The 13,764-nt window shown below is 42.0% G+C and overlaps 1 long non-coding RNA gene across 2 annotated transcripts in view; it reads right to left on the bottom strand.

Annotated features, from left to right (window-relative positions):
- Positions 1–633: 633 nt before the first annotated feature.
- Positions 634–13,764, bottom strand: part of LOC143837991 (uncharacterized) — a 17,919-nt gene continuing 4,788 nt past the window's right edge. The window contains exons 2-4 of one of the 2 annotated variants that reach the window (XR_013231186.1): positions 10,998–11,128; positions 6,391–6,546; positions 634–1,669 (exon numbers count right to left, since the gene is read on the bottom strand). This is a non-coding gene — a long non-coding RNA (uncharacterized LOC143837991). The remainder of the gene's footprint in view (positions 1,670–6,390; positions 6,547–10,997; positions 11,129–13,764) is intronic. The other variant, XR_013231187.1, reaches the window with a different exon arrangement.

Raw genomic sequence — 13,764 nt, 5'->3', positions numbered from 1 at the left:
TATGTTCAGTCCTGCTTAATATGGCACCAGCCCACCATTGCTACTTCAGAATATTGGTTCTTGTTACACAAAACACTGCCATGGAGTTACTTGACAGGGTAAATTGGAAAACAGGCTGGTTCTGGCATGTTTCAGTGGATTTCCATGGGGTTGCTACCTAGGAACCCGATGTAAAAATCCAACATTTTTTACTAGAAGTGTTAACCCTCCACTAGTGTACTTTTATATATTAAGAATACTTGGTCTCTAATAGCTGTATAGTTCACTCCTGGCCACCTCTCCAGTCTTATCCATTGGTAAAACTCCCATCATTTGCAGGTTTTAAGCCACAATATGGATTATGATACTTGTACATTCTGATTAAGAAACTAAGACAGGTACTTAAGAACTGTATTGCCTCAGATAAGATGTTTGACATCTGTGCTCTGCAGATTTCCCTGGCCTTATACTGTGTTGAAGACCTGCATTTGTTTAATACCCTGTTTTCTTCCCCAATAGAGCTCCAAAACAGCTTACACTTTATCCTCATAATAAACTTGTGAGGTGGGTTAGGCTGAATGTCAGTAACTGGACCAAGATCACCCAGCAAGTTTCCATGGCAAAATGGGGGCTTGAACCTGAGTCTCCCAGATCCTAGTTCAACATTTCAGCCACTGCAGCACACTGGCTGTCAGTATGTTTCTCTTCCAGAAGGCTTTTGATCTGGGTATGGGCCTTGACATATTCTGTTGTATCACAAGGATGTTTTTGTGACAAACTTTTGTTTAGACAGTGCTTTTGTAGTATTGGTTTTAGCTGCCTTGGGACCCCATATGAGTTATAAAGATATCATGTAAATTACCTAAATAAATAATTGAATAAAGAAATTGAGATTTTGATATTGGTAGGGAGGGGTTAGTAGAAAGTGTAGCTTCTTCTAACAAAGTGGTTCTCAACCTTCCTAATGCCATGACCCTTTAATACAGTTCCTCATGTTGTGGTGACCTCTAATCATAAAATTTCACAGAAATTAAACCAAAACTGACCAATGGTGTGAAGATCCATTCTTCATGATTGTATATAAATTTTTTTCCCGGGGTTTCTCAGTTCTGCCCCTTGTCCCACCATGCTCCAATCTCGCCAATCTCGCTATTTCCACTGCTCCAGACAGACGAACGCTCTCTCTCAACCTACCCCGCAAGGCTTTTGTGTGGATGAAATGGAAGAGGAGCAATGTCAGCCACTTTGGGACCCCCTTGGAGAGAAGGGAGGGGTACAAAACAAAAACCAATGATTTGGGAGAACAAAAATTGAGTCCAGGGGCACCTTTAAGACCAACAAAGATTTATTCAGCTTTCATGTGCAGGCACCTCAGACAAAATTGATCGGGAGACATTAGTAAGGGGATGTGGGCCAGTTTGGGTCTCCCTTGGAGAGAAACTCATGATTTGGGGGAGGCAACAAATGCGGATCTAAGAGCAAAGCTTCTCGTTGCGTCCGGACCAGCCTGGGGTGCAGGTCCAGCAGTGTCCGCTCTCCGGCTTCCTCCTCGGGCCATCCGGCCTTGGCCACCTGCTCTCTGCCCAGTCAGGGCCAGACCAAAAGAAATGCAGCGGAGCAGGCACACCAGTTGCTGGGGCAAGCACACTCAGCGAGGCAAGCAGATGGAGGTGCAGCCATGTAGGGCGAGCTGTGGAACAAAGAGGGTGAGCTTCAAGAGTTGAACTGCCACCTGCGAGCCTACATGGAGGAGGCAAACGGGCGCCTGGCGTGGGAGCTAGTAGTTTAATGTGGGCAAGCGTGTCAACCCGCAGGTTGGGAACCACTGCTCTAACACAATGTGTCACTCCTTTGTTATGATACAAGTGCAACATATACCTTCATACTCCACACTAGCAACCCAAGTTCTGTGTAATGTTTTGGCAAAAAGACTATGCATTGCATTTCCTACAGTTTTACAATAACTGTATTTTAAAACAAGGGATTTTTATTAGAATCATAGAGTTGGAAGGTACCTCATGGGTCATCTAGTCCAACCCTCTGCACTATGCAGGACACTCACAACCCTGTCACTCATCCACTGTAGCCTGCCACCCCCTTAAGCCTTCAAAGAATCAGCCTCTCCATCAGATGGCTATCCAGCCTCTGTTTAAAGATTTCCAAAGACGGAGAACCCACCACCTCCCAAGGAAGCCTATTCCACTGAGAAACCGCTCTGTCAGAAACTTCTCCCTGATGTTTAGACAGAATTTCTTTTGAATTAATTTGTTCTGGTCCGTCCCTTTGGGGCAAGAGAGAACAACTCTGCTCCATTGTCTACATGGCACCCCTTTAAATACTTGAAGATGGTTATCAGATCCCCTCTCAGTCGTATTCTCTCCAGGCTAAACAGACCAAGCTCCCCCAACCTTTCTTCATACGTCTTGGTCTCCAAACCGCTCACCATCTTTGTTGCCCTCCTCTGGACATGCTCCAGTTTGTCTACATCCCTCTTCAATTGGGGTGCCCAAAACTGAACACAGTACTCCAAGTGAGGCCGAACCAGAGCAGAGTACAGCGGTACTATCACCTCCTGTGATTCTTGGATTCAATACCTTTGGGGTGAAGTAGGGAACTACACATCCACACTGTATTATAGAAAGTTTTTAGTGGAGAGTGAACTGAATGATAACTGGTCCAAACTTTCAGAATTCACCCTAACAACCCAAGGCCAATTTCCCACGGCCCACTTAGTTGTCATGGGAGACCTCAATGCTCGCATAGGTTCGTCTAACTCAGACCTAGCCTCCTCCCTGGGGATTGACATTGAAGATCATATACCTTTTCAATTTTCTTTCAATCGGTCATCCTCGGATGTCACACTGAATAGGGCAGGTCTCAAATTGATCGAATACTGTCTGGCACACAATCTGCTTGTTCTAAATGGTCTCGACCAATTTCCCGGTTCAAAGGATTTCACTTTTTGCACAACCCATGGTAAGAGTGTACTTGACTATAGCTTATGTTCTTTCCATTTTTTCGCATCAGTTTATTCTCTGTCAATAGGCTCACGCACCGAAAGTGACCATCTACCACTCCAGCTCTCATTCCAAGCCCTTTATACTGTTACTCCAGACCAAACTCAACCCTCTCCCCTGGAAAACACTATGATCCTTAATAGAATTAGATGGTCACCTAAAGTTGGCAGTGAACTCACCCTATTCCTTAACTCTGCTCAGATGACTAACCTAAAACAGGATATCACTAGAACTGGTTCCCCTTCTGAGATTCTAAGAACATTTGACCAAATTGCTTTGGCCTGCAGAACTAAGGCCCTACCCCTAAGATCTACTACCTTCTTCTTGGTTTGATAATGATTGCCTCAGTGCAAAGGTTGCACTGAGGAAGGCATTCCATGAGGCTCGTCTGTCCAAAGACCTCACTTTGTTAGAAAACTATATACTCCAAAAGAGACACTATGAATCTTTAATAAACACTAAGAAGCGCTCTTATTATCAGGCAAAATGGGACCATCTTCTAGCAACATTTAAATCTAACAACAGCAGCTCTTTCTGGAAAACGATCGCAAACTACTTAGGTGAAAGCAACAGGCCAGTTAAATTTTCCATCCCTTCCCAAACATGGCGCAATTATTTTTCTACACTTTTTGCTGCCTCCCCAATCCAAAACAATCATCTCAGCCTACCCTCTGCTGATTCTCTTCCTAGCTGGCCTCCTGTTAGCCTAGATGAAATTGAAAACCTTATCCAAGAACTAAAATTAGGCAAATCTCCAGGGCCTGATGGTCTACCAGCTGAACTATTTAAACTAAACTCTAACTGGTGGAAACAACTCCTGGCTGTCCTTTTTACAGCCATCGACCAATCAGGAATATTCCCTGAATCCTGGCTTAACTCAATCATTGTGCCTATTTATAAAAAAGGTGGTGCCAGCTCTCCAGAAAATTACCGCCCTATTAGCCTTCTATCCATTGCCAGCAAAATGTATGCCAAACATCTAGAACTTAAGCTACTAGATTGGGTGACTTCAAATGACCTAATAGGTCCTGAACAAATTGGCTTCACTAAAAACTGTTCCACCTTAGACCACTGCTTAACCCTCTACTCTCTTGCAGACAAATATCTTCACACAGGTAGGAGGAAACTCTATGTAGCTTTTGTTGACCTCAAGGGTGCATTCGATTCTATCTCCAGGTGTTTACTATGGAGAAAATGGCAAGACCTTAATATTGATTCGAGAGCCTCTTGTGGCGCAGAGTGGTAAGGCAGCCGTCTGAAAGCTTTGCCCATAAGGCTGGGAGTTCAATCCCAGCAGCCGGTAAAATGAGGACCCAGCTTGCTACTGGGGGGTAAACGGTCATGACTGGGGAAGGCACTGGCAAACCACCCCGTATTGAGTCTGCCATGAAAACGCTGGAGGGCGTCACCCCAAGGGTCAGACATGACTCGGTGCTTGCACAGGGGATACCTTTACCTTTACCTTTAATATTGATTCGCGCCTATTACTTCTAATGAACCTCCATTCCAACAATACCTGTCAGGTTAAACTTACTGAAAAGGGTCATTTAACTAATCAAATTCCCATCCTGAGAGGAGTTAAACAAGGCTGCGTCCTTGCTCCTCACTTATTCAACCTCTTTTTACATGATCTCCCAAAAACCCTAAGACTCATAAATGGTCATCCGCCCAAACTAGATAAACTGCCAATCCCACTTCTTCTGTATGCTGATGACACCGTTTTGCTTTCCCATTCCAGAATTGGTCTGAATAGATATCTAAATGCTTTCCACGAATATTGCCAACTCAATGACCTATCGATAAACTTAAAAAAAACCAAAGTGATGGTCTTTGCACAGAAGTGGTCTCCCTCAAACTGGCGCATTGGTGGTCATAAAATCGAGCAGGTCAAATGTTTCAAATACCTAGGAATCACCTTCCAACATAATTTGCACTGGACCAAACACAGAAATAGGATTACTTTGCAGGCTAACTGTTCCATTACCCATCGAAACCGTTTTTTCTTCCTTAAAGGCAATCAATTTGTCCCAGCTGTCTGTCGTGTGTTTGACTCTAAAATTCTTCCCCAAATTTTATATGGTATCCCTCTGTGGATCTCAGGTTTTAACAAAAACATAGAGAGGTTACAGTCTGCCTTCCTCCAGCAGATTTTGAGAACTCCAAATTGCGTCCCTTATTCCTCTTTATGTCTTGAAACTGGACACAATCTTCTCGAAACTAAGGCCTGGATTTTCACCTTTAAATATTGGCTAAAACTGCATTTTAGGGTTTGATCAGATAGTCTATTGGCCTGTTTATTGAGAGACACTTTTAAATTTAAATGGTTCTCTACCATCCAACTCTACACTCCAACAAATTGGCATTGACTACGATTACATCTTATCTCTGAATGAATCCTCCATTATGTACCAGATCAAACAAAGGCTACTTGATCAGGAATTTCAAAAAATCCATCCCACTGTGCCAGCAATCTGCTCTCCCTGTGCGCTTGGTCTCCAAGTGAAGCATGGGATAATGCCGGCTTATTTCCATAACTTGGCAAATCCCCTCCATCGCAGAGCGTTTTCGCTTGCTCGGCTTAACGCCTTTCCATCTAAAGTATTACAAGGGAGATTTGCCAAGATCCCCTTCAAAAACAGACTATGCACCTGTGAATCAAGTTCTCCTGACACCATCCAACATATCCTACTGGATTGTCCCTTGTTCACTGAACAGAGAAGGCATATCATACCTCTCATACCAAAATGGAGAAACCATTCAAGAGACCTGATTTGCCAATTTTTACTGAGTGATAAGGATGCCGACGTCACTTTTATTACGGCTGAATTTCTGTCCTCAGTTTTTAAATTTAAACTGTCTGACATATCCTGACTAACTTTGTTTATCCTGCTTATCTGCTTTATGCCAATAAAGGTATTATATTGTATTGTACTTTCTCTGTTCTTGACTGCTTCACTAAGATGAAAAATCAACGAAAGTTATGTATTTATTGTTTTGGATGCTTCTCTGAACTGGAAAACATCCACCAACCAGATGTAATAACCTGGAACATAAGAGTATTTTTGTCACATATCCTTGAGTAATTTGGTTTCCATTTACGTCACCAGGCAACAAACTTTTCAATGCTGATTTGTGGTATTTACCTAATCCATTTGAACTCTTTATCTTGATTCTCTGTAAAACTGTGTCTTTCAATTATGAATTTACTATGGTTAAAATTGGTTCATCTGAATAAACTCGGAATGCTGTTTCATCCGACCCTCCAATCAATTTGCCTGCTTTTATTATTTTTCAATTTAATCAGGAATCTCAAGACACTGAGGTTAAAATTTAAAGTCCTATATTGCTTGGGACCAACTTAACTTAAAGATTGCTTGCTCCCATATGAATTTACCTGATCACTGTGGTCATTGTCAGGATCTCTTCTAAGGATGTCCTTGGAATCTGATGTCAAGAAAAGGCCTTCTCAATTATAACACAAAAATTATGGACTTTTCTCCCCAAGATTTATCTGACCTGTCTTCTTTCAGCAGGTTTTATTTGGCATTTCCTACGAAGAGGAATAAGAATTCTTATATGCTGCTTTTCTCTACCCAAAGGAGTCTCAAAGTAGCTTACATTCGCCTTCCCTTTCCTCTCCCCACAACAGACATCCTGTGAGGTAGGTGAGGCCGAGAGAGCCTTGATATTACTGCTCAACCAGAACAGCTTTATCAGTGCTGTGGCGAGCCCAAAAGCAACCATTTGGCTGTATGTGGTGGGAGCGTGGAATCAAAGTCAACTCACCAGATTAGAAGTCCGTAATCTTAACCACTACACCAAGCTGGCTCTTGGTGTTTCAAATATGTGTTTTAATTGTTGTTTTAAATTGGTTTTATATGTATTTTTAAAAGCTGGTTTAATGGCTCCAATTATTCACCACCTTGAGGACCCTAAGTTGAGTGGAAAGGGGGCATTAAATTGTTCTTAATTAATTAATACTTTATTCCTCTGGAAGGTCTAGTAGCTTCAAGAGATAATATATATGTACTGTGAAAGGAAGGATTTTGCTACTAAAAAGGTCATATAACTAGTTTCTGAAGCAAATTAGATTAGTTAGACTTCAAAGTGCAGATTAACTAGAGGGGGAGAGGGGAGCAAAAATGTAGGCTTGTAGCTGTGTTGCAACTCTGATATACTTTTTAAACATTCCATGCTAATGGTTGGAGCCAGGGACCGCCAACTGGTTGGTATTCAAAGAATGGAGCATTCTTCAGGGGGTATAGACAGAGATCTCTCAGATACACAGGACTAGACTACAGATGGCCTTACGGATAAGTACCCGTAAATAAGTACCATATACGCAAGCCTGAATGCTATATTCTGCTGATGCTGCACAAAGAATGAGGAATGGTCGTTCATACTGTATACCTTGATGTTCCCCGTTTCCCACCATTTTCTCCTCCTACAGCAAACTGAGTGGGAGTAGGGAAGTGCTAGCTTGTAATGGGGATCGGTGGGGGAATGGCAGCTCTATACAGCAGGTCTGGATTTGAACTCAGGCCTGTAGCCCTCAGAATCTTCTCACACTTTGCAGGAACTGGGTGGCAGGAGGACTAGACTGCAGTACCACAAAAGAGGCAAAGTGACAGACTGGCTGCACACAAGCCCACTTTGGAACTAGAACAGTAAGCTAATGGTAACAACTTTCTTACCGGATTCTGTTCAGAGCACCCAAGAGCTCCAGCACTTGGATTCCATTACCTCTCAGCTTATTTAAGCATGGGAGGACAGGTTTGCTGGATCAATTGCTCCACCAGTCTTATGTTCCATGGTCCAGTTCAGGCTTGAGGGCTATAAATTTCAGTAGAAACCTGATGGGGCCTAACTGCAGAGATCATAGCAGCAACAACCCTTTGAGGTAAATTAGGCTGAAAAAATGTAACTGGCCCAAGGTTACCCACTAAGCTTCCATGGCAGAATGGCGATTTGAACCCGGGTCTTCCAGATTCTAGTCTCACACTCAAAAGTACTACATTACACAGCCCAAAATCACATAGGATTGCATGAGTGTAGTGAAGAAAACATTTCTTCTCCTCCCTCTAACTCCTAGCAGCTTCTGGCTTTGCACCTTCTTCCTACATTGGAGAAAATCATTTGCTGTTACCTCAATTGCCAGATATATGGATCAGGCTGTATATTAATGGTGAAAGGAGGCATAGCTGTAATTAACAGTCTTTCTGCCTTCTTGTCCCTTTCCTTTTCAGTGAGGCTTGTGCTGAAGTTGTTTTTCATGGACTATATCTGTAGAGATTGGGTTTAAAAAGTCATGGAAATGCATTGTATCCTTTAGCTGGCGATTGGTGGAGCAGGTTGTCCTGTCAGCCAATGACCTGCTGTAGGTGCTACTGGAGTTTTTGCCTTGTTTATAATGTTTCCACTCTTGGTGATTGGTGGCAGTAGTTTTGGCCGTATGCATAGTCAATCGCTGGTTTCCAAGGTCTTCCTTGATGTGTTTAAGCCATGTTTTCTTTGGCGCCAGTCATTGGATCTTCGATTCAGTTGGTCGTTCTAGCCAGAGGAGTTTATGAGGCGGTCTGCTGGGGTTCATTCTGCAGACATGGCCAAACCATTGCAGTCTGCGATTTTGGATTTGCTCTAATTTGCAGCTGGTTGTCACATTTTGTTCAAATTGTCTCATTTCGATTATGATCACACCAAAGGTCTGCCGCAGGCATCGCATTTGGAAGGTCTTGAGTTTGTTTATGTCAGGTTTTAGTAAAGCTCATGTTTTTGATCCATATAGGTGAATTGGCAGGATTAGTGTCTGGAAGAGATGAACTTTGGTCTTGAGAGATGTTTGTCTTCTTCCAGAGGCACCATTTGAGTGTGGCAAATGCTGACGTTGCTTGGCCAATCCTATTGTGGGCTTCAGTGGTAGATGACACTTTCTTTTCTTTCACCAATGAGCCTAAGTATTTAAATTCTTTGACTTGCTCTGTTTGGGCTCCATTGAGGTATACATTTGTCAGTGATCCATCTGTGGTTATGACTTTAGTTTTGCCCACATTTATTTTTAAGGTGAAAGATTGGGTGATGCAGGCAATGTCATCGAGGATGTTAGTAGCTTCCACATCTGTATTGGCAAATATGGCACTATCATCCGCAAACATTATTTATTTATTTGTTTGTTTGTTTATTTGCCGCCCTCCCCAAAGGCTCAGGATGGTTTACATGAAACAACAAAACGGTACAGGTAGATCTGTCTGGAAATTGTTTTGGCCCTATTCAACTCCACGTCTATTCTTGAATACTTTTCTCATAATGGGATCAACTACAATGCTAAAAACTAGAGGAGAGGCCACATCTCCTTGCCGCACTCCAGTCTAGATGGTGAACTCCTCTGACAGCTCATTTCGAATTTGCACTTAGCTTGTTGAACCATCATATGCTGTTTCGAGGATTGTGATTATTTTGGAACACACATTTTCAGTTTCTAGTACCTTCCATAGAGAAGGCCAGTGGACATAGTCAATAGCAGATTTGAAGTTAATAAAGATGATGACAGTTCTTTCCGCACCAAATTCTTTCCTCTGCTAGTTGACAGATGGTGAACATTTGATCAATACAGCCCTGATGTGGCCAAAATCCTGCTTCTCTACTAGTCTGTTCGCAATGTTCCTGTAGCCTTGATTGTATGATCTTCATGAACACTTTGCTAATAACTGACAAGAGGCTGATGCTGTGGTAATTCTTACATTCTCGGTTGTCACCTTTCTTCAGGATTGGCAGTATGATGGCTTTCTTCCATATTGATGGAATGCATTCTGAGAGCCATATGAGTGTTAAGAGGGTGTGGAGTTGCTGTAGTAGAATGCTGTAGCAGCTTTAATCATTTCAGCAGTAACTTGGTCTGCTACAGATGCCTTTATATTCAATGATTTTATTGATCCTGCCTACCTACGGGACCGCTTAGTTGCTTAAGCCCCCTGCAGGGCCCTTTGCTCTGTGGGTCCAAACCTACTGGTGGTTCCGGGCCCTCGCGATGTTTGCCTGGCCTCGACCCGGGCTAGGGCTTTTTTGGCCCTGGCCCCAACCTGGTGGAATGAGCTCCTGGAAGAGCTAAGGGCCCTGCTGGAGTTAACAGCTTTCCGCAGGGCCTGCAAGACAGAGCTCTTCCGCCAGGCATATGGTTGAGGCCAGGGCGGGCGGTCCAGACATTAGATCTGGATTCCCTGGGTTCATCTGAATGATCTGATTGCCTCACTCCCATATCACAGTATTAGCAACCTGATGTCCCTCGGCTAACGTGGGGTGGGCTGGGGGAGGTTAGTGGGGTTAGTTAGTGCTCGCCTGTTGCCTAACGTTGATAACGTTGATATTGTGGATTGGTTTTAATGGATTTAACTGTGGGTTTTATTGCAATCTTTTATCTTGTAAACTGCCGTGAGCCTAAGGGAATGGTGGTATAAAAAGCAAATAAATGAATTAAAAAATTAAATAAATAAATAAATATTGTGCACTGCTGATGAATATATTTTCTGGCAAGTCAATAAGTGGTGGTTCTGGTGGTGGTCCCTGAGGTGCAACATGGTTGTATAGCTGGTTAAATAATTCTTTCCATCCTGCAGGTGTTCAGTAGTAGATCTCACAAAAGTACAGTCTTTGTTCTTAATATCACTTGTCAACTCAGTTTTACTACTTAGTCATTTGAGGGTCTGATTTAGGGTTCTGTACTCATGACTGGATGCACTTCTTCCAGGTCTGCTGCAATATTGTTCCAGTAGGTTTCTCACTCCTCTTTCATCTACTGTCTAACGTCTTTGTTCAGTCTTTGGTACTGTCCTTGGTAGTCCACTTCTCACCAGCACCCTGGTTCCCTATTGCTGGGGCATCAGCTGCCCCAGATGTTGTAGCATTATCGATTTCATTTATTTGAAATTTATTGGAAATGCATTATCCTAATCCTAGTAGATTCCTTACAGGGGTTCTAATGTACACACACCAAGTGCACCTACTTACCTCATTAACAAGTGAGAGGACAGGTTGAGCCCATAGATTTTCCTCCTTTGCAAAAGTTAAGGTCACAGTGAATTAGAGTGTGGGTCTGTTTATTCAGGAAACTCTGGTTCAAACTCCACTCAGCCATAAAGCTCATAATGAGAATAAAAAGAGAAGAGGGGAGAAAAATTGTGTAAGCCACTGAGGAGCAAATCAGTCCATAAATACCAAATTACATGTTGCTGAAATCCTCTCACCTAGGAGTTCATTGGTGCGCATATAGGGCACTTGAAAGAGGTGACTGGAATCAGAAATCATGTGGTACTAATCACGGTCTTTTACTGAAACAAGTTTGGTTGTGCTTATTAGTCTTTAGCCACCTAGCCTCCCTGGAAAAAATCTTCTCATGATGTGCAATATGCTTCTGATTGTATAAATGGTTAAATTGAGGTGTAATTTTAATTTCCTCATGATAATTATATAATTTGAGGGTAGCTTTTTTACTATCATTGGTTTATTATCATTCTCTTCTATATATAGAAGACTAGTTTCTTAAGTGCCCGTATTAAGCCACAAAGAGGATCAAACAAAATAGATTTTAAAAAACTTTTTTCACTCATATTAGACATCATTTACGAAATATTCTGTCAGAATTTTCAGCTACATTTGACATATGCAGACTCAAGTCTGTATTTTATACTTAGTTTTATCAATTGGATTAATGCTGGGACACAGAGATAGATCAAACCTTCATTTGTGTGTTCCAACCCTTTAAATATTTTGAATAAATATCTGGAAATCATAATACTAATTAGAACCATTTTGTAACATGTGTAAAAAAGGGTTTCCTCCCAAATTAAATTATATTTTATGTTCAAAAGAAAATCTTCAAAGAATTTTTTCAAAAATATATAATATGGCAAGCAGTGTATCTCATTTGATGAGTTATTGGTGAACACAATTCAAAATAAGAAGATGCTAAGACCAACTGTACTAGGAAATATTTTGGATGGGGCTGTTTCCTTGGCAGACATAAACTTTATATGCCCCAAACAAGCCTTAAAAATACTACTTCCATAAGAATATGACATCCATGAAATAAATGATGGGAGCTGTCATATTGAAAGGTTTGGTGACAGAAACCCACAAGCACTTTGTCCTTGACAAGAGGCAAGGGAGAACTTGGAAGAACAGAGATTGGTCAGAACACCAATTCTGTGGGACATTAATTTCACACAAGGGTATACAAGGTTCATCAGGCAAGACAAGAATGTAAATGTTGGTCAAAGTGAAGGGGAACTAGCTTTTCATTCAACGTGATGATTACTTTCCTTAATCGCCTATAAAATATTTAGGGTTAAGGTTCAAAAGTCCTGGCTACATGTGCAGCAGAATAATGAACCAGGCTTCTGACATGCCGGAATAGGCTGTACTTTGCCATTCATTTAGGGAAGTTATATATTTAATATCCCATATGTATAAAATGGGGAAGAAATGGAGGTAGTGACAGATTTTATTTTCCTGGGCTCCAAGATCACTGCAGATGGGGACAGCAGCAAAGAAATTAAAAGACGCTTGCTCCTGGAGAGGAAAGCTATGGCAAATCTAGACAGCATCCTAAAAAGCAGAGACATCACCCTGCCAACAAAAGTGCATCTAGTCAAGGCTATGGTCTTCCCAGTTGCAATGTATGGCTGCGAAAGTTGGACCATAAGGAAGGCCGAGCATCAAAGAATTGAGGCTTTTGAACTCTGGTGCTGGAGAAGAGTCTTGAGAGTCCCTTGGACTGCAAGGCGAACAAACTGGTCAGTCCTAGAGGAGATCAGCCCTGCCTGCTCCTTAGAAGGCCAGATCCTGAAGACGAAACTCAAATACTTTGGCCACCTCATGAGAAGGAAGGACTCCCTGGAGAAGAGCCTAATGCCAGGAGCGATTGAGGGCAAAAGAAGAAGGGGACGACAGAGAATGCGGTGGCTGGATGGAGACACTGAAGCAGTAGGTGCAAACTTAAATGGACTCTGGGGAATGGTAGAGGACAGGAAGGCCTGGAGGATCATTGTCCATGGAGTTGCGATGGGTCAGACATGACTTCGCACCTAACAACAACAACAACAACAACAACAACAACAACAACAACAACAACAATGTATAACTTAAAAGCAAATTTAAAGTAAACACATCAGAGAAAGGCTCTAGTCTAACACTTTGCATGCTACACTAGTTTCCGACTTACAGGGAACTATTAGTACAAGGGAACTTGGGAAAACATCTATTACGAAATGTTACAATCCATTCTTATCACTTCCACTCAGCTAGCTCATTATCACTTCATTCTGTCCCATGTCTAAACCATGTCTGTCCCATATCTATGACACAACAAGAAAGCTGTGGGTCATATCTGTCTCATGGGAAATTATTCTCTTCTGGTGGCTAAAAGGAATCTCTTTGCCTCAAGTTTTCTTAGAGGGAAAATGATACCTGTAATGAGGTAGGGTTCACTTAAATGAGGGACATACCACAGCAAAAATAAATGTAACAGAAGATGCCAACAGGGAGTATCCAGAGACAAGGTTGTTGCTACCAATAAATGTAACAGAAATTGAAATGGTTAAAGATTTCTTATTCCTTGTCTCCACCATCAATCAAAAGGGAGACTACAACAAAGAAATCAAAAGACTGAGACTGGGAAGTGCAACCATGAATGAACTAGAAAAGATTCTTGATTCTTAAGTGTAAGGATGTGTTACTGGCAACCAAGATTAAGATAATTCATACCACAGTTTTCCCC

This window comes from Paroedura picta, chromosome 5 (genome assembly GCF_049243985.1).
Source record: "Paroedura picta isolate Pp20150507F chromosome 5, Ppicta_v3.0, whole genome shotgun sequence".
NCBI lineage: Eukaryota > Metazoa > Chordata > Lepidosauria > Squamata > Gekkonidae > Paroedura > Paroedura picta.
This window is presented reverse-complemented; position numbering and strand designations above follow the sequence as displayed.